General features: G+C 52.7%; 1 pseudogene across 1 annotated transcript in view; it reads right to left on the reverse strand.

Moving 5' to 3' along the window:
* LOC311142814 (aspartate beta-hydroxylase domain-containing protein 2-like) overlaps positions 1–21,250 on the reverse strand; it is an 85,742-nt pseudogene extending 64,492 nt beyond the window's left edge. The window contains exon 1 of the transcript in view: positions 20,794–21,250. The product of the transcript in view is annotated as an aspartate beta-hydroxylase domain-containing protein 2-like (transcript). The remainder of the gene's footprint in view (positions 1–20,793) is intronic.
* Between the last annotated feature and the right edge of the window lie 640 nt (positions 21,251–21,890).

Below are 21,890 nucleotides of genomic sequence, written 5' to 3' on the forward strand. Positions count from 1 at the left end.
TTCAACCACGCCCACCTCGGAAGTCCCGACCTAGGTCCCGACTTGCGGGGAATATTAATATAATTCCTGGATTTCAATACGAAAATAACAAAATACATTGGTAGAAATTTGCCAACTGAAATAAGTTAGCTGGAAAATTGTGCAGAGAAAGTAATTACAAGGACTATTGCGGTCATGGGAGGCCAGAGCGGTGTGTTTGGGATGTGTATTTATGATGGACTTTGACATTGCATGGGGTTTCTATAGGGAAGGTGGGTGTAGAATCAGCTTAATATCTACATCTAAATACTCAAGCAGTGGACCTAAAAACTGTCTGGGGTACTGACAAACGACCACGCAAGTGTTATAAAGGGCCCAGAAGTGTTTTTGGGTGAACTTCCCCATTAAGCTGTTTTCTAGTGATTTTTGGGGGGGATACATCCATAACAATGAGCTAATGATATAAGATTTCGCCTGGCATAGAACATTTGCTCTCTCGCCAATCCACTGTTCAAGAGAGATAGCCAACTACACAGCTAACAAAAACTTGCTGCATTTCGTGTTTTTCTATTGAAATTTCTTTGTATATATCATTTTACATTTTAGTCATTTAGCAGACGCTCTTATCCAGAGCGACTTACAGTTAGTGAGTGCATACATTTTTCATACAAATTATGCTGATTCATGATTTCGACTGGCTGAGAAAACCTGCCAGCCTTTCTGTCTCGTCCCGACTCCCGACACACTCATTACCATAGGACAGCTGGAGATTGAATTTCAATATTGAAACAATGTTGCAAATGTCAGACCAACTGCTAGTCTAAAAGAAATCGGAGATAATGTCTAGATGCTTTTTACAGTGTAGATCTAGTATATAAATTGCCTGGCTGAGCTGATCAGACAGTGGATTGAGTAGTCAGAGGGAACAGAGTACATAGGCATTTGAACGTCATCAATTTAGCCGGTGTGTCACGAATTCAGCCGAGGCTGCCCCTCCTCCTTGCTCGGGCAAGTTTCGGCGTTCGTCGTCACCAGCTTACTAGCCACTACCGCTCCATTTATCATCACTCCATTTGTCTTGTCTTGTCAATCACACACACCTGGTACTCATTCCCTCATTAGTCTGTGTATAAGTGTTCCCTCTGCCCCCTTGTCCTTTGTGAGTGATTGTTCATTGTGAGAGTGAGTAGGTCAGTTGATTTTTCCCTTGTGCTAGTTTCGTTTTGTCGCTTGCTGCGCTTTATTCATGTACACTGAATAAACTCTGGATTTCGCTGTTTTACCTCCTGCGCCTGACTCCGTCATTCACACCTCATCACAGAATTACTCACCTCTATGGCGTCAGCAGGAGAGGAGCGCATGCCTGGAATAGTGGCTAGGGTCCAGAAACATTCCACTATGCTGGCCAGCTTGGGGGAAGCGATGGATCGGGTTCTTCAGGTCGTCCAACGCCTGGAGAGAAGAGAAACCGATCCGTCGAGACCAGCTGGCCAACCGGATCCAGCCACCTACATCACAGCACCCAGAGGGATCCAGATATCTTGACCACGGGCGTTCGATGGGACGCCGGCTCTATGTCAGGGATTCCTTCTCCAACTAGAGCTGTACTGCTCCTGTGTCAGGCCAGCGCCATCAGATCGAGAGCAGGTGTCTGTCCTCATTTCCTGCCTCTCGGGGAAAGCGCTGGAGTGGGCCAATGCGGTTTGGAGAGAAGGAGGAGCCGCGTTGGAGGACTACAGGGAGTTTGCCCGCCTACTTCGGGCGGTCTTCGATCACCTGCCCGAGGGTCAAGAGGCGGGTGAGCAGCTGGTCCACTTGAGGCAGGGGACAAAGACAGTACAGGAGTTTGCGCTGGAGTTCCGGATTCTGGCAGCAGGATCCGGGTGGAATGAGCGGGCCCTGATCAACCAGTTCTGGTGCCATCTACGGGAGGATGTCCGACGGGAGCTAGCCTGCCGTGACACCAGTTTGTCTTTTACCGAACTGGTGGACATGGCCATTCATCTGGATAACCTGCTGGCAACCAGAGGACGTCCTGGAGGAGGTCTGCCCGTTCCCGCCCCGACCAACGCGGATCCAGAGCTCATGGAGCTGGGTGGTACCGCGCACCGAGAGAGCGGAAGACGACAGTGCCAGTGCCAATCGGATGGCACGAAGGGACATTCCACCACACATTGTCGTCAGCGCTCTTTTGGGTCAGGAGGCAGCCGGCAGGGCACTCTCGCATCACCCCAGGTATTGAGCACCCACACTTGTTCAGAGCCCTCTGCTGTGCACTGTACCATACCCATATACTTCCCTGATTACATGAGCATTCCCAAGTGTAAGGCGCTAGTAGATTCAGGCGCAGCTGGGAACTTTATGGATAAAACTTTTGCACGCCGACAGGGCATTTCATTAGTTCCTCTATCCATTCCATGCCCCATCAGAGCACTTGATAGTCGACTATTAGGATCCGGGTTGATAAAGGAAGTCACGGTACCAGTCACCATAATCAAATAGGAGACGCATTGTGAGTAGGTCACTTTTTCCATCATTGAGTCTCCTGCTTTCCCTGTGGTGTTAGGTATTCCGTGGCTAGCACTCCACAACCCCACTTTCTCATGGCCGGAGTGGGCTCTCACGGGGTGGTCACAAGAGTGTCAGGGTAGGTGTCTGGGTGTTTCCGTTGGTGCAACCACAGTGGAAAGTCCAGACGGTGCCTCCACCGTGCACATTCCCCCCCGAATACCATGATCTGGCACAAGTTTTCTCCAAGAATAAAGCAACTAAATTGACACCTCATCGGGCAAGGGATTGCACAATAAACCTTTGGGTAAACGCTGTACCTCCCAGGAGTCATGTGTATCCCCTGTCGCAGGCGGAGACGAAGGCTATGGAGACATGCGTCACGAGTCCCTGCGCCAGGGGTACATACGTCCCTCCACTTCACCCATCTCCTCAAGTTTATTTTTTGTGAAAAAGAAAGATGGCGGTCTGCGCCCGTGCATTGACTATCGACCACTGAACAAGGAGACGATTCGATTTAGTTATCCTCTCCCCCTCATTCCGTCAGTGGTTGAGTCATTGCATGGAGCGCGCTTCTTCACTATATTAGATCTCAGGAGTGCGTACAACCTGGTGCGTATCCGAGAGGGAGATGAGTGGAAGACAGCATTCAGCACAACCACGGGGCATTATGAATACCTGGTGATGCCCTATGGTTTGATCAATGCTACCTCAGTCTTCCAGTCCTTTGTGAACGAGGTGTTTCGGGACATGCTTTGTCGCGGTGTAGTGGTCTACATCGATGACATATTGGTGTATTCCGCTACGCACCCCGAGCATGTGTCCCTGGTTCACAAAGTACTGGCCAGACTGTTGGAAACTGACCTTTATGCTAAGGACCAAAGTGTATGTTTTTCCAGCAGTCCGTCTCCTTCCTCGGATACCGCATTTCTACCACAGGTGTGGAGATGGAGGGCGACCGCATTGCAGCCGTGCGTAATTGGCCAACTCCAACCACAGTAAAGGAGGTGCAGCTATTCCTTGGCTTCGCCAACTATTATCGGAGGTTTATCCGGGGCTTTGGCAAGGTCGCAGCTCCCATTACATCTCTGTTGAAGGGTGGGCCATCCCGGCTCCGCTGGTCTGCTGAGGCTGACAGGGCCTTCAGTAACCTGAGGGAACTGTTCACCTCGGCCCCGGTACTGGCCCACCCCGATCCACCACCACCGTTCGTAGTGGAGGTGGATGTGTCCGAGGTTGGGATGGGAGTAGTCCTGTCTCAACGCTCGGGCACGCCACCCAAGCTCCGCCCCTGTGCGTTCTTCTCAAAGAAGCTCAGCCCGGCGGAGCAGAACTACGGCGTTGGTGATCGGGAGCTGTTGGCTGTTGTCCAAGCTCTGACCATGTGGAGACATTGGCTCGAGGGGGCGAAACACCCATTCCCTCTCTGGACGGACCACCGTAACCTGGAGTACATCCGGGCAGCGAGGAGGCTGAACCCTCGCCAGGCCAGGTGGGCCCTATGATTCACCCGATTTGATTTCACACTGTCATACATTCCGGGTACGAAGAACGTGAAGGCAAACGCACTGTCCCGGCTGTATGATACAGAGGAGAGGCCCAGAGACAATACCCCCATACTGCCAGACTCATGCATTGTGGCGCCGGTAGTATGGGCGATGGACGTGTATATAGCGCAGGCATTACGCACAGATCCATCTCCACCGCAGTGTCCAGCTGGACTCCAGTACGTGCCTGCGCTTATCCGTGATCGTCTGATCTACTGGGCACACACGTCATCCTCCTCTGGTCACCCAGGTATCGGTCGTACAGTGCACTGCCTGACCGAAAAGTACTGGTGGCCTACCTTGGCTAAGGATGTGAGGGTGTATGTTTCCTCCTGCTCAGTGTGTGCCCAGAGTAAGGCACCTCCCAGCGGGTAAGTTAAAACCTTTACCAGTTCCACAACGACCATGGTCTCATTTGAGTGTTGATTTTTTAATTGATCTGCCTCTCTCTGAAGGGAACACCACCATCCTGGTTGTTGTGGACCGCTTTTCGAAGGCCTGCCGCCTCCTTCCTCTGCCTGGTCTCCCCACGGCTCTGCAAACTGTGGAGTCCCTGTTTACTCACGTCTTCCAGCACTATGGGGTACCAGAGGATATAGTGTCTGACCGAGGTCCCCAGTTCACGTCAAAAGTCTGGAAGGCGTTCATGGGACATCTTGGAGTCTCGGTCAGCCTGACCTCTGGGTTCCACCCTGAGAGTAATGGACAGGTGGAACGGGTAAATCAGCATGTGGGTATGTTCCTTAGGTCCTATTGCCAGGACCGGCCGGGGGAGTGGTCGGTGTTCCTGCCATGGGCAGAATATGCCCAGAACTCTCTCCGCCACTCCTCTACAAACCTAACGCCATTTCAGTGTGTTTTAGGTTATCAACAGGTTCTGGCACCATGGCACCAGAGCCAGAGCGAAGCTCCTGCGGTGGATGACTGGTTTTGGTGCGTGGAGGAGACGTGGAATGCTGCCCATGTTCACCTCCAACGCGCCATGCGTCGTCAGAAGGCCAACGCTGACCGTCACCGCAGTGAGGCCCCCCGTCTTTGGACATCGAGGGGGCGCCAGCGTACTCTGTCTGTTCCATACTGGATTTGAGGCGTCGGATGGGGGGCCTGCAGTATCTCGTGGAGTGGGAGGGGTACGGTCCGGAGGAACGGTGCTGGGTCTCTAGGAGGGACATCCTAGATCCCTCCATGTTGAGGGATTTCCACCGGAGTCATCCGACTCGCCCTGCTCCGCATCCTCCTGGCCGTCCCCGAGACCGGTGTCAGCGCTCTGCTGGAGCTGCGCATCAAGTGGGGGGTACTGTCACGAATTCAGCCGAGGCTGCCCCTCCTTCTTGCTCGGGCAGGTTTCGGCGTTAGTCGTCACCGGCTTACTCACTCCATTTGTCTTGTCAATCACACACATTCCCTCATTAGTCTGTGTATAAGTGTTCCCTCTGCCCCCTTGTCCTTTGTGATTAATTTTTCATTGTGAGAGTGAGTAGCTCGGTTGAGCTACTCTTTCCTTGTATGTAGCCAAGGTGGATTTTTCCCTTCATTTTGACGCTTGCTGCACTTTATTCATGTACACTGAATAAACTCTGGATTTTGGTGTTTTACCTCCTGCGCCTGACTCTGTCATTCACTCCTCGTCACACGGTGGTAACTTGTGGAATAGACACCGGCAGTGGAATGCAGTTTTAACCAATCAGCATCCAGGATTAGACCCACCCGTTGTATGAAGAGAAATAACTCAACAATAACACTTTTGAAATTATAATTCAACACAAAACAGTATAATATGGCTAACCATAAAAAAAGAACATAGAATAAGGAACCCTATATGGTTCTTCAACATGTTATTTGTACAGCCTTTAAGAATGGTTCTTCATAGAACCGTAATACTAGAACTGCTGGGCCTCAATGGATCCCCTTTAAACAGTGTAATCAATACATTTCATATATGCTATCGCAAAAATAATCATTTGGCTGTGTTTATGAAAGCCTTGGGTAAAATTAGAACACTACTTTTATTTTATTTCAAATAACACAATAGCCTTTTCATTAGTTTATGTTACTGTAGGCTATAGGTAAAAACAAAAAAAATCAAGTGTTCAATCAATTTTATTTGTGCCTTTGTTATAACCATGAAACAGAAACCATATGTGTTGGAACACTTATGAAGAAAAAAAATACCCACCAAGACGCACGGTCAAGACGTGCGGTCAAATAATGAAAACATTAGTAGCCTAAACATCCTTATAAGCGCCAACTGGCCTTGACAAATAGTGAAACTCAGCACAAAAGCAATAATGGAATTTTTATGAATGTGTCGATAAGACAACAATAAAACATTATCAATTATTGTCAGCTCATGCTTGTGTGCGTCTTCATGCAATGGCATCAGTTTGATTTTATTTAGCTGTTATCCCTTGTCCTAACAGTTGACACAATTTTCGAAACTTTCACTTGCTTGACACACTTTGACATACCTTTGTTTGGTTATAGTGCATAATAGTCTCCGGTTTTCTCTTAATTGTCCCCCCATCATCTTGTCATTCTTCAGCACTGTTGTGGAGTACAACCGCTGTGCAGGTGCCTTATTTTGTGCAGAGGGAGGCATCTCCTATCTCACTTTGTTCATGGTGGCGGCCAGACTTGTTTTCTTTGCAAGCAACTTGTTCGTCAATGACAGTGAAGTGAAGAAATTGTCCATGGTGACATTTCTCCCCTTGCCAACTTAAGGTTCCACGAGCTTCATCACCACATTCTCCATCACTCGTTCACCTGCTGCCCGATGTGGATATTTTCCCAGATATTGAAAGCCATTCAGCATGTACAATTATGCACACTCTCACTGTATAGAATACTCCAAGTAGGCCAGAGTAGACTGATAAGACTGCTTTGATTCGGTGGACTGATATAGGGTACATAACACTTTAAAGCTGTAATATGTCACTTTTTGGGTGACCTTACCAAATTCACATAGAAATGTGTCAGTTTTGTATACCAGCTTCAAACAGCTGAAATACAATATTTTTGGTTATGGAAAAAAAAAACAATCACAGCGGTTTACATGGTATAATGATTATCTACACTATACTTGCTTGTTTTGTCTCTGTCAAGGGTTCTGATGCGACGGTGTGGTGGAATCAAGTGCAGGACACAGGAGCTCAGTCAAACTTGACTTTACTGGCAAAGCACAAAAATACACGGGTAAACTAACCCGGAGGTAAACAATACGCAACAGTGCGTAAAATACAAAACCCGACTACGCACGAACAACAGTGCGACGGTAAACTAGTGTCTGTCCCAAACAGTCGAACACCAACAGACAGGAAAACAATCACACACAACACCTGACAAACACAACGAGAACTTATAGGACACTAATGACACTAAACGATAACAGGTGTACAATACCAGACCAGAACAAACGAACATAGAAACATACAACGGTGACAGCTAGTATTCCGGAGACGACGAACGCCGAAGCCTGCCCGAGCAAGGAAGAGAGGCAGCCTCGGCCGAAACCGTGACAGTACCCCCCCCCTTGACGCGCGGCTCCAGACGTGCGCCGACTCCGGCCTTGGGGACGACCAGGAGGACGCGGAGCAGGGTGCGTCGGGTGACCACGATGGAATTCCGTCAGGAGAGACGGGTCCAAAATGTCTCTCCTCGGCACCCAGCACCGTTCCTCCGGGCCGTACCCCTCCCACTCCACTAGATATTGGAGACCCCCCATCCGACGTCTCGAATCCAAGATGGACCGCACGGAGTACGCCGGTGCCCCCTCGATGTCCAATGGGGGCGGAGGAGTCTCCCTGATCTAATTTTCTTGGAGTGGGCCAGCTACCACCGGCCTGAGAAGAGACACATGGAACGAGGGGTTAATACTTTTATACTCAACAGGTAGTTGTAATCTGTAACACACCTCGTTCAATCTTCTCAGGACTTTAAATGGCCCTACAAACCGCCGACCCAGTTTCCGACAGGGCAGGCGGAGGGGCAGGTTTCTGGTAGAGAGCCACACTCGATCACCAGGTGCGTACACCGGTCCCTCACTGCGGTGGAGATCGGCGCTCGCCTTTTGACGACGGAGGGCCCGCTGCAGGTGGACGTGTGCAGCGTTCCATGTCTCCTCCGAGCGCCGCACCCACTCATCCACCGCAGGAGCCTCGATCTGGCTCTGCTGCCAAGGTGCCAGAACCGGCTGGTAACCTAACACACATTGGAAAGGGGTTAGGTTAATGGAGGAATGGCGTAGGGAATTCTGGGCCATTTCGGCCCAGGGAACGTACCTTGCCCACTCCTCCGGCCGGTCCTGGCAGTATGTTCTAAGAAACCTACCCACATCCTGGTTCACACGTTCCACCTGCCCATTACTCTCCGGGTGGTAACCCGAGGTGAGGCTCACCGAGACCCCCAACCGCTCCATAAAAGCTCTCCAGACTCTGGAGGTAAATTGGGGACCTCGATCAGACACAATATCCTCGGGTACCCCGTAGTGCCGGAACACATGGGTGAATAGCGCTTCGGCGGTCTGCAGGGCAGTAGGAAGGCCCGGCATAGGGAGCAAACGACAGGCCTTAGAAAACCGGTCCACAACGACCAGTATAGTGGTATTCCCCTGTGAAGGAGGAAGGTCAGTGATGAAATCCACCGAGAGGTGAGACCATGGTCGTTGTGGAACGGGCAGGGGTAGTAACTTACCCCTAGGCAGATGTCTAGGCACCTTACACTGGGCGCACACCGAGCAGGAGGAAACATAAACCCTCACATCCCTCGCCAACGTGGGCCACCAGTACTTAGCACTAAGGCAGTGCACTGTCCGGCCGATACCAGGGTGTCCAGAGGAGGGTGACGTGTGAGCCCAATAGATCAATCGATCCCGAACCTCGAGCGGAACGTACCTCCGACCCTCCGGGCATTGAGGTGGACTAGGGTCGGTGCGTAACGCCCGCTCGAGTTCAGCATCGACCTCCCACACTACCGGTGCCACCAGACAAGACTCCGGCAGTATGGGAGTGGGCTCCATGGACCTCTCCTCCGTGTCGTACCGCCGAGACAGTGCGTCTGCCTTACTGTTCTGTGACCCAGGGATGTACGTGATTTTAAATGTGAACCGGGTCAAAAACATATTCCACTGCGCCTGGCGAGGGTTCAGTCTCCTCGCTGCCCGGATGTACTCCAGGTTACGGTGGTCCGTCAAAATGAGGAAAGGGTGTTGAGCCCCCTCAAGCCAGTGCCTCCACACCTTTAGGGCCTGTACCACGGCTAACAGCTCCCTGTCCCCTACGTCATAATTTCGCTCCGCCGGACTGAGCTTCTTGGAATAAAAAGCACAGGGGCGGAGTTTAGGTGGCGTGCCGGACCGTTGCGAAAGCAGAGCTCCTATACCGGCCTCTGACGCGTCCACCTCTACCTGAAATGGTAAAGAGGGATCCGGATGCGCCAGCACCGGAGCCGAGGTAAACAGGTCCTTCAGCCTCCCAAACGCCCTGTCCGCCTCGGCTGACCACTGCAGACGCACCGGACCCCCTTCAAAAGAGACGTTATGGGAGCTGCCACCTGTCCAAAACCCCGGATAAACCTCCGGTAGTAATTCGCAAACCCCAAAAACTGCTGCACCTCCTTCACAGTGGTTGGCGTTTGCCAATTACGCACGGCTGACACCCGGTCTACCTCCATCTTCACCAATGACGCAGACAACTGATAACCCAAAAAGGAGACCGACTCCTGGAAAAACAGACACTTCTCTGCCTTGACATACAGGTCGTGCTCCAACAGCCTCCGCAACACTCGGCGCACCAGGGCCACATGCTCGACTCGGGTAGACGAGTACACGAGAATGTCATCTATGTACACGACCACCCCCTGCACCTGCATGTCCCTGAAGATCTCATCCACGAATGATTGGAAAACTGAAGGAGCGTTCATCAACCCGTATGGCATGACAAGATACTCGTAATGGCCCGAGGTGGTACTAAAGGCTGTCTTCCATTCATCGCCCCCCCTAATGCGCACCAAGTTGTACGCACTCCTGAGATCTAATTTAGTGAAGAAGCGCGCCCCGTGCAATGACTCCGTCATGGTCGCAATCAGCGGGAGTGGATAACTGTACTTCACCGTGATCTGATTGAGACCACGGTAATCAATGCACGGGCGTAATCCACCATCCTTTTTCTTCACAAAAAAGAAACTCGAGGACGCAGGGGAAGTGGAAGGCCGTATGTATCCTTGTCTCAGAGATTCGTCTATGTAAGTCTCCATAGCTCTCTTCTCCTCCTGAGACAGAGGATACACATGGCTCCGTGGGAGCGCAGCTCCCGCCTGGAGGTCTATCGCACAATCTCCCTGCCTATGGGGAGGCAACTGCGTCGCCCTCGACTTACTGAACACAATAGCCAAATCCCCATACTCAGGGGGAACGTGCAATGCGGGCACCTGGTTTGGACTCTCCACCGAGGTAGCCCCTACGGAAACGCCTAAACATCGACCCACACACTGGGCAGACCACTCCATCAGAGCCCTCTCCTGCCACGAAATAGACGGGTTATGGGTACTCAACCAGGGCATGCCCAGCACCACCGGATACGCAGGCGAGTCGATCAGAAATAGCTGGATCATCTCCTGATGACCCCCCTGCGCACACATCCTAAGTGGCGCCGTGACCTCCCTGATCAAGCCCGCACCCAACGGACGGCTATCTAGGGCATGAACGGGGAAGGGGACGTCAACAGGGAGAAGGGGAATCCCTAAGGCTAAACAACATTTCTTATCAACAAAATTCCCAGCCGCGCCTGAATCTACCAGCGCCTTATGCTGGGAATGAGGTGCTACCTGTGGAAAACGCACAGGTATACAGAAGTGTGCAACAGAGAGCTCTGGGTGAGTGGGGCGCCTACTCACCTGGAAGGACTCCCCAGTGCGGGGCCTGTCGTCTTCTCCCCTAGGAGGCCATCCCCAGCACCTAGCCGCGGTGTGTCCTCCCCGACCACAGTTGGTGCAGGAGATGGACCCCCTCGTACTCTGACCCCTCCTCTCTCTAGCGCCAGCGCCCCCGAGCTCCATGGGGCACGGCTCGGAGGCGCTGGAGGGTGAAATGGACGGACCCCCCTCGGGACGTCCGCGGGTAGCTAGCAGGGTATCCAGCCTGATGGACATGTCGACTAACTGGTCGAACGAGAGGCTGGTGTCCCGACAGGCCAGCTCCCTACGGACGTCCTCACGTAGACTACAGCGGTAGTGATCGATGAGGGCCCGCTCATTCCACCCTGCATCCGCCGCTAGAGTACGGAATTCCAATGCGAACTCCTGGGCACTCCTCTTCCCCTGCCGGAGGCAGAACATACGCTCCCCCGCCGCTTTCCCCTCCGGGGGATGGTCAAACACCGCCCTGAAGCGGCGGGAGAACTCAGCATACGTGATGGTGGTAGCGTCTATTCTCCTCCACTCGGCGTTGGCCCATTCTAACGCCTTTCCGGAAAGGCAGGAGATCAGGGCGGACACGCTCTCGAGTCCCGAGGGCGCCGGGTGCACGGTGGCCAGGTAAAGCTCCACCTGGAGAAGGAAGCCCTGACACCCGGCAGCGGTCCCATCGTAGGCCCTCGGGAGCGAGAGTCGAACTCCTCTGGGTTCCGGAGCGGGAATGGGCTGACTTGCCGATGGTGAGGGCAGGGAAGATGGCGTTGGGGGTGTCCCTCGGGTCTCCCAGCGTTGGAGGGTGGTGATCACCTCCTGCAGGGCGGACCCCATCCGCAGGATCTGGTCATTCTGCTCCCGGACCCTGTCTTCCAACGTCTCCTGTGCTGCTGCGGCTCCTGCTGATTCCATTCGAAAAGGTGTGTGATTCTGTCAAGGGTTCTGATGCGACGGTGTGGTGGAATCAAGTGCAGGACACAGGAGCTCAGTCAAACTTGACTTTACTGGCAAAGCACAAAAATATACGGGTAAACTAACCCGGAGGTAAACAATACGCAACAGTGCGTAAAATACAAAACCCGACTACGCACGAACAACAGTGCGACGGTAAACTAGCGTCTGTCCCAAACAGTCGAACACCAACAGACAGGAAAACAATCACACACAACACCTGACAAACACAACGAGAACTTATAGGACACTAATGACACTAAACGATAACAGGTGTACAATACCAGACCAGAACAAACGAACATAGAAACATACAACGGTGGCAGCTAGTATTCCGGAGACGACAAACGCCGAAGCCTGCCCGAGCAAGGAAGAGAGGCAGCCTCGGCCGAAACCGTGACAGTCACATACACTGAAATGAGACAAACTGTTAGAATTTTAGCAACCAGAAAATGGCGGAGTGATTTCTGCATAGTGCATCTTTAATATTATAATTAGAATGGATCAATACAATAGAATGGCCCACCCTGTTCTTCATTAATGTGGCGGGTGATTTGGACGGAGTCAGGCGCAGGAGGGTAAATCACAGAATAAATGTTTTATTCGGTAAGACAGCGGTACGCAGCAATGCCTAAAACACTCCAATGCGGTAATTTCGGCACACTGCAGACAACAAGGCACACAGGTGAATATCCCGGCGATACAAAATACAAATTAGCTCCACCGAGCTACAGAAACCTCCACAATAAACAATCACACACAAAGACAAGGGGGGCAGAGGGAATACTTATACAGGTACTGATGAGGGGATATGAACCAGGTGTGTGTAATAAACAAGACAAAACAAATGGAATGATGATGAGGAGTGGCAGTGGCTAGAAGGCCGGTGACGACGAACGCCGAAGCCTGCCCGAACAAGGAGAGGAGGCAGCTTCGGAGGGGCCCTTGACGCACAGCTCCAGCAGCACGCCGACACCGGCCTCAGGGATGGCCAGGAGGACGCGGAGCAGGGCGAGCCGGATGGCGACGGTGAAAATCCTGCAACAGGGAGGGATCGAGGACATCCCTCACCGGGACCCAGCACCGCTCCTCCGGACAGTACCCCTCCCACTCCACGAGGTACTGAAGGCCCCCCACCAACGCCTCGAAACCAGGATGGAATGGACAGAGTATGCCGGGGCCCCCTCGGACCTCCCGCACCTCAGACTCCTGGAGCGGACCAGCCACCACCGGCCTGAGGAGAGAAACATGAAACGAGTGGTTAATACGGTAATCAGGAGGGAGTAGTAACCTATATGTAACCTCATTTATTCTCCTCAGGACTTTAAACGGCCCCACAAACCACGGGCTCAGCTTCCGGGCAGGGCAGGCGGAGGGGCAGATTCAGGGTCGAGAGCGAGACCCGATCACCCGGTACAAAGACCGGGTCCTCACTACGGTGGTGGTCAGCTTCAGCTTTCTGGCGATTCACAGTGTGCTGGAGGTGGACGTGGGCAGCGTTCCACATCTCCTCTGCGCACCAAAACCAGTCGTCCACCGCAGGAGCTTCGGTCTGGCTCTAATGCCATGGTGCCAGAACCAGCTGATACCCTAAGACACATTGAAAGGGAGTTAGGTGAGTGGCGGAGAGAGTTCTGGGCATATTCGGCCCATGGTAAGAACACCGACCACTCCCCCGGCCGGTCCTGACAGTAGGACCGCAGGAACCTACCCACCTCCTGATTCACCCTTCCCACCTGCCCATTAGACTCGGGGTGAAACCCAGAGGTCAGGCTGACCGAGACCCCAGACGTTCCATGAAAGCCTTCCAGACCCTGGATGTAAACTGGGGACCCCGGTCAGACACTATGTCCTCTGGCATCCCGTAGTGCCGGAAGACATGCGTAAACAGGGCTTCCGCCGTTTGCAGGGCCGTGGGGAGACCGGGCAGAGGAAGGAGGCGGCAGGCTTTAGAAAAGTGGTCCACAACGACCAGGATGGTGGTATTACTCTGAGAGAGGGGAAGATCGGTAAGGAAGTCAATACACAAGTGGGACCATGGTCGTTGTGGAACTGGTAAGGGATGTAACTTACCCGCTGGGAGGTGCCTAGGTGCCTTACTCTGGGCACACACCGAGCAGGAGGAGACATACACCCTCACATCCTTAGCCAAGGTAGGCCACCAGTACTTTTCGGTCAGGCAGTGCACTGTACGACCGATACCTGGGTGACCAGAGGAGGATGACGTGTGTGCCCAGTAGATCAGACGATCACGGATAAGCGCAGGCACGTACTGGAGTCCAGCTGGACACTGCGGTGGAGATGGATCTGTGCGTAATGCCTGCGCTATATACACGTCCATCGCCCATACTACCGGCGCCACAATGCATGAGTCTGGCAGTATGGGGGTATTGTCTCTGGGCCTCTCCTCTGTATCATACAGCCGGGACAGTGCGTTTGCCTTCACGTTCTTAATACCTGGTATGTATGACAAAGTGAAATCAAACTGGGTGAAGAACAAGGCCCAACTGGCCTGGCGAGGGTTCAGCCTACTCACTGCCCGGATGTACTCCAGGTTACGGTGGTCAGTCCAGACGAGGAGAGGGTGTTTCACTCCCTCAAGCCAGTGCCTACACGCGGTCAGGGCTCTGACAACAGCCAACAGCTCCCGATCACCAACGTCGTAGTTCTGCTCCGCCGGGCTGAGCTTCTTAGAGAAGATGGCACAGGGGCGGAGCATGGGTGGCGTGCCCGAGCGTTGAGATAGGGGGGGGTATCTTCAAAATCTTCAAAGTGGTAGGCATATTGTGTAAATCAAATTATACAAACCCCCAAAAAATCTATTTTAATTCCAGTTTATAAGAAAACAAAATAGGAAAAATACTTTTGCAAGCCACTCAAGTTCTGTTAGGTCCCTTCAATTAGGTCCTACACAGACCACTCCCAGACAATCCTAGCAAAATTCTTGCTTGAGAAAAGTTGTTTTTGCTAAAAAGCTATAAAAAAATAAAAAAAACGAATATTTTAATGGAAAATATTACAGTAAGGTACTTAATTGTTACACAGAAATGATTTGGTATTAAGATCAAAACAGCATTGGGCCTTTTAAGTGTGTAGGTGACACCTGAGATTCTGATTCACCTTTAATATCGGTTTCATTTATATCTGGTGTCTTTTCAAAATGCAGGCAATTTTTGCCAGACTTGGCACAGATACACAAACACTTGGTTTACAAACAATGGAGTAAATCAACCACTAACACTTTACTTGGATAGTCCATCTGTAGATACTCTACAGACTATTAGTCACATTTGAACTGTCACGGTTTCGGCCGAGGCTGCCTCTCTCCCTTGCTCGGGCAGGCTTCGGCGGTCGTCGTCTCCGGAATACTAGCTGCCACCGTTGTATGTTTCCATGTTCGTTTGCTTTTGTCTGATTGTTGTACACCTGTTATCGTTTAGTGTAATTAGTGTCCTATAAATTCTCGTTGTGTTTGTCTAGTGTTGTGTGTGATTGTTTGACTGTCGTGCCGGTAGGCTGGATTATTACTGTTTGCTCGGTTGAGCTATTTTGCTCCTTAGTTTTGGAGTATTTTGTCGCACCTGTTTGTGCGCTTGTGTTTTCGCCTACGTGCGGAGCTTTTGCCTCAGGGCAGTTATTTCGTGTTTGTTTTGCTGTGCATCACTAAAGTCTGTTGGACTAACGTACTGCGTCCTGCGCCTGATTCCACCCACACCCACCTACATCTACCTTGACAGAATCACACACCATACTCGATGGAATCAGCAGGAGCCGCAGCAGCACAGGCGACGTTGGAGGACAGGGTCCGTGAGCAGAATGACCAGATCCTGCGGATGGGGTCCGCACTGCAGGAGGTGATCACCACCATCCGAGGCTGGTAGACCCGAGGGACTCCTCCACCGCCATCCTCCCTGCCCGCACCATCGGCCACTCAGCCCATTCCCGCTCCGGAACCCAGAGGAGTTCGACTTTCACTCCCGAGGGCCTACGATGGGACCGCGGCCGGGTGTCAGGGATTCCTTCTCCAGGTGGAGCTTTACCTGGCCACCGTGCACCCGGCGCCCTCGGGACACGAGAGTGTGTCCGCCCTGATCTCCTGCCTTTCCGGGAAGGCGTTGGAATGGGCCAACGCAGAGTGGAGGAGGATCGACGCTAACACCATCACCTACGACGAGTTCTCCCGCCGCTTCAGGGCGGTGTTTGACCATCCCCCGGAGGGGAAAGCGGCGGGGGAGCATCTGGTCGGCCTCAGGCAGGGGAAGAGGAGTGCCCAGGAGTTCGCCTTGGAGTTCCGTACCCTAGCGGCGGATGCAGGGTGGAATGAGCGGGCTCTCATTGATCACTACAGATGTAGTCTACGCGAGGACGTCCGTAGGGAGCTGGCCTGTAGGGACACCAGCCTCTCGTTCGACCAGTTGGTCGACATGTCCATCAGGCTGGATACCCTGCTAGCTACCCGCGGACGTTCCGAGGGATGTCCGTCCATTTCACCCTCCAGCGCCTCCGAGCCGTGCCCCATGGAGCTCGGGGGCGCTGGCGCTAGAGAGAGGAGGGGTCGGCTTACGAGGGGGTCCATCTCCTGCACCAACTGTGGTCGGGGAGGACACACCGCGGCTAGGTGCTGGGGATGGCCTCCTCGGGGAGAGGACGACAGGTCCCGCACTGGGGAGTCCTTCCAGGTGAGTAGGCGCCCCACTCACCCAGAGCTCTCTGTTGCACATTTCTGTATATCTGTGCGTTTTCCACAGGTAGCACCTCATTCCCAGCATAAGGCGCTGGTAGATTCAGGCGCGGCTGGGAATTTTGTTGATAAGAAGTTTTGTTTAGCCTTAGGGATTCCCCTTCTCCCTGTGGACGTTCCCTTCCCCATTCATGCCCTAGATAGCCGTCCGTTGGGTGCGGGCTTGATCAGGGAGGTCACTGCGCCACTTAGGATGTGTGCGCAGGGGGGTCATCAGGAGATGATCCAGCTATTTCTGATCGACTCGCCTGCGTATCCGGTGGTGCTGGGCATGCCCTGGTTGAGTACCCATAACCCATCGATTTCGTGGCAGGAGAGGGCTCTGATGGAGTGGTCTGCCCAGTGTGTGGGTCGATGTTTAGGCGTTTCCATAGGGGCTACCTCGGTGGAGAGTCCAAACCAGGTGCCCGCATTGCACGTTCCCCCTGAGTATGGGGATTTGGCTATTGTGTTCAGTAAGTCGAGGGCGAATCAGTTGCCTCCCCATAGGCAGGGAGATTGTGCGATAGACCTCCAGGCAGGAGCTGCGCTCCCACGGAGCCATGTGTATCCTCTGTCTCAGGAGGAGAAGAGAGCTATGGAGACGTACATAGACGAATCTCTGAGACAAGGATACATACGGCCTTCCACTTCCCCTGCGTCCTCGAGTTTCTTTTTTGTGAAGAAAAAGGATGGAGGATTACGCCCGTGCATTGATTACCGTGGTCTCAATCAGATCACGGTGAAGTACAGTTATCCACTCCCGCTGATTGCGACCATGACGGAGTCATTGCACGGGGCGCGTTTCTTCACTAAATTAGATCTCAGGAGCGCGTACAACTTGGTGCGCATTAGGGGGGGCGATGAATGGAAGACAGCCTTTAGTACCAATTCGGGCCATTACGAGTATCTTGTCATGCCATACGGGTTGATGAACGCTCCTTCAGTTTTCCAATCATTCGTGGATGAGATCTTCAGGGACATGCAGGGGCAGGGGGTGGTCGTGTACATCGATGACATTCTCGTGTACTCACCTACCCGAGTCGAGCATGTGGCCCTGGTGCGCCGAGTGTTGCGGAGACTGTTGGAGCACGACCTGTATGTCAAGGCAGAGAAGTGTCTGTTCTTCCAGGAGTCGGTCTCCTTTTTGGGTTATCAGTTGTCTGCGTCAGGGGTGAAGATGGAGGTAGACCGGGTGTCAGCCGTGCGTAATTGGCAAACGCCAACTACTGTGAAGAAGGTGCAGCAGTTTTTGGGGTTTGCGAATTATTACCGGAGGTTTATCCGGGGTTTTGGACAGGTGGCAGCTCCCATAACGTCTCTTTTGAAGGGGGGTCCGGTGCGTCTGCAGTGGTCAGCCGAGGCGGACAGGGCGTTTGGGAGGCTGAAGGACCTGTTTACCTCGGCTCCGGTGCTGGCGCATCCGGATCCCTCTTTGCCATTTCAGGTAGAGGTGGACGTGTCAGAGGCCGGTATAGGAGCCGTGCTGTCGCAACGGTCCGGCGCGCCACCTAAGCTCCGCCCCTGTGCCTTTTATTCCAAGAAGCTCAGTCCGGCGGAGCGAAACTATGACGTGGGGGACAGGGAGTTGTTAGCCGTGGTACAGGCCCTAAAGGTGTGGAGGCACTGGCTTGAGGGGGCTCAACACCCTTTCCTCATTTTGACGGACCACCGTAACCTGGAGTACATCCGGGCAGCGAGGAGGCTGAACCCTCGCCAGGCGAGGTGGAATATGTTTTTGACCCGTTTCACATTTAAGATCACGTACATCCCTGGGTCACAGAACGGTAAGGCAGACGCGCTGTCTCGGCGGTATGACACGGAGGAGAGGTCCGTGGAGCCCACTCCCATACTGCCGGAGGATTGTCTGGTGGCACCGGTAGTATGGGAGGTCGATGCCGAACTTGAGCGGGCGTTACGCACCGACCCTAGTCCACCTCAATGCCCGGAGGGTCGGAAGTACGTTCCGCTCGAGGTTCGGGATCGTTTGATCTATTGGGCTCACACGTCACCCTCCTCTGGACACCCTGGTATCGGCCGGACAGTGCACTGTCTTAGTACCAAGTACTGGTGGCCCACGTTGGCGAGGGATGTGAGGGTTTATGTTTCCTCCTGCTCGGTGTGCGCCCAGTGTAAGGCGCCTAGACATCTGCCTAGGGGTAAGTTACTACCCCTGCCCGTTCCACAACGACCATGGTCTCACCTCTCGGTGGATTTCCTCACTGACCTTCCTCCTTCACAGGGGAATACCACTATACTGGTCGTTGTGGACCGGTTTTCTAAGGCCTGTCGTTTGCTCCCTATGCCGGGCCTTCCTACTGCCCTGCAAACCGCCGAAGCACTATTCACCCATGTGTTCCGGCACTACGGGGTACCCGAGGATATTGTGTCTGATCGAGGTCCCCAATTTACCTCCAGAGTCTGGAGAGCTTTTATGGAGCGGTTGGGGGTCTCGGTGAGCCTCACCTCGGGTTACCACCCGGAGAGTAATGGGCAGGTGGAACGCGTGAACCAGGATGTGGGTAGGTTTCTTAGAACATACTGCCAGGACCGGCCGGAGGAGTGGGCAAGGTACGTTCCCTGGGCCGAGATGGCCCAGAATTCCCTACGCCATTCCTCCACTAACCTAACCCCTTTTCAATGTGTGTTAGGTTACCAGCCGGTTCTGGCACCTTGGCAGCAGAGCCAGATCGAGGCTCCTGCGGTGGATGAGTGGGCGCGGCGCTCGGAGGAGACATGGAACGCTGCACACGTCCACCTGCAGCGGGCCCTCCGACGTCATAAGGCGAGCGCCGATCTCCACCGCAGTGAGGGACCGGTGTACGCACCTGGTGATCGAGTCTGGCTCTCTACCAGAAACCTGCCCCTCCGCCTGCCCTGTCGGAAACTGGGTCGGCGGTTTGTAGGGACATTTAAAGTCCTGAGAAGGTTGAACGAGGTGTGTTACAAATTACAACTACCTGTTGAGTATAAAAGTATTAACCCCTCGTTCCATGTGTCTCTTCTCAGGCCGGTGGTAGCTGGCCCACTCCAAGAAAGTGAGATCAGGGAGACTCCTCCGCCCCCATTGGACATCGAGGGGGCACCGGCGTACTCCGTACGGTCCATCTTGGATTCGAGACGTCGGATGGGGGGTCTCCAATATCTAGTGGAGTGGGAGGGGTACGGCCCGGAGGAGCGGTGCTGGGTGCCGAGGAGAGACATTTTGGACCCGTCTCTCCTGACGGAATTCCATCGTGGGCACCCGACGCACCCTGCTCCGCGTCCTCCTGGTCGTTCCCGAGGCCGGAGTCGGCGCACGTCTGGAGCCGCGTGTCAAGGGGGGGGTACTGTCACGGTTTCGGCCGAGGCTGCCTCTCTCCCTTGCTCGGGCAGGCTTCGGCGGTCGTCGTCTCCGGAATACTAGCTGCCACCGTTGTATGTTTCCATGTTCGTTTGCTTTTGTCTGATTGTTGTACACCTGTTATCATTTAGTGTAATTAGTGTCCTATAAGTTCTCGTTGTGTTTGTCTAGTGTTGTGTGTGATTGTTTGACTGTCGTGCCGGTAGGCTGGATTATTACTGTTTGCTCGGTTGAGCTATTTTGCTCCTTAGTTTTGGAGTATTTTGTCGCACCTGTTTGTGCGCTTGTGTTTTCGCCTACGTGCGGAGCTTTTGCCTCAGGGCAGTTATTTCGTGTTTGTTTTGCTGTGCATCACTAAAGTCTGTTGGACTAACGTACTGCGTCCTGCGCCTGATTCCACCCACACCCACCTACATCTACCTTGACATGAACTAACTATCTACTAACCCTAAGTCTAACCTTAACCCTTATCCTAACCCTAAACTTAACCCTTACCCTTAACCTTATTCTAAACCTAACCCTAATCGCAAACTTAGAAGGGGTTGGGTTAAATGAGGAAGACACATTTCAGTTAAATGCATTCAGTTGTACAACTGACTAGGTATCCCTCTTTCCCTTTCCAGTTGCTTATGAAAATATAGTGGGTTGATAGTATGACCATCTGTAGAACATCTACAGATGGACTATCTGTTCTATCCAAATAAAGTGTGACCAACCAACCATTATCTTTCGGGTTATGATGGGGTTAGACAGTTGTATTAAGCTCATGAGGCATTTCATATTCTTCGAAAATCAATGGGTATATCATTAATTGAAATGACTGTAAATTTCAGATTTCACATTACCTGATCCCGGAGTCCTTTATGAACGCGTCCCATGCCAGCCCAGCTGTAGCGCTTTGCATACTCCTGCAGTGCTGCATAAAGCTTCCTGCCACTCGCTGTGGCCTGGGCTGGGAACAGGGCATGGCTCAGCACAGGGGTCAGGTAGCCTCGCCCCTGCTCCTCCTCCCCCATCTCCCATCTCCATGGTGATGCAGGGAGTCCCCCGACCACCAGTGGTCACCTTTGATGTGGCACTGCACTCTGCTCCGGCACAGCTGCCGGCGCGGGACAACACAGAGCGTCTGGAGCCGGACTTGTGCTTTCCTGGGATGGCTCTGCCTGGGGCTGGCGGGTCGGAGCCCACCCTGTAACAATACCATAGGAAGAGGAGCAGCAGGGTCCACAGGAGCCCACTCAGAGGACGGATCCCCAGCTCAGCACAGGGGGGCAATGGGAGCAGATCCATGGGCCAGTCCATCCGATAGTGATAAACTGAAATAACAGAGGGGAAGTAAAGGAGAAAGAGCAGAAGGAGGAAGCGAGAGAGATATCAATAGGTGCCGGTTTCCCAGACACAAATAAAGCCTAGCCCTGGACTATAAGACATGGTCAATGGAGATTGAACCGCCATTTAAATAGCTTTTTAGTCCAGGACCAGGGTAATGAAGATATGCGCAACACTACGGAGTAACAGGTACCAGTCAGAGAGAAGTAGTTGAGCTGTTTTTCTTGATTTTATCCAGAGAGACATTACTGTATTATGCATAGTGAAAATCCGACATGTACAGTGCATTCGGAAAGTAATCAGACCCCTTGACTTTTTTCACATTTTGTGACGTTACAGCCTCATTCTAAAATGGATTAAATTATTATTTTTTCTCATCAATCTACACACAATACCACATAATGACAAATCAAATACAGGTTTTTAGAAATGTTTGCAAATGTATAAAAAACATAAATACCTTATTCACATAAGTATTCAGACCCTTTGCTATGAGCTCAGGTGCATCCTGTTTATATTGATCATCCTTGAGATGTTTCTACAACTTGATTGGCATCCACCTGTGGTAAATTCAATTGATTGGACATGTTGGAAAGGCACACACAGTTGAGAG

Source organism: Coregonus lavaretus (assembly GCF_964263955.1).
Source record: "Coregonus lavaretus genome assembly, chromosome: 2".
Lineage (NCBI taxonomy): Eukaryota > Metazoa > Chordata > Actinopteri > Salmoniformes > Salmonidae > Coregonus > Coregonus lavaretus.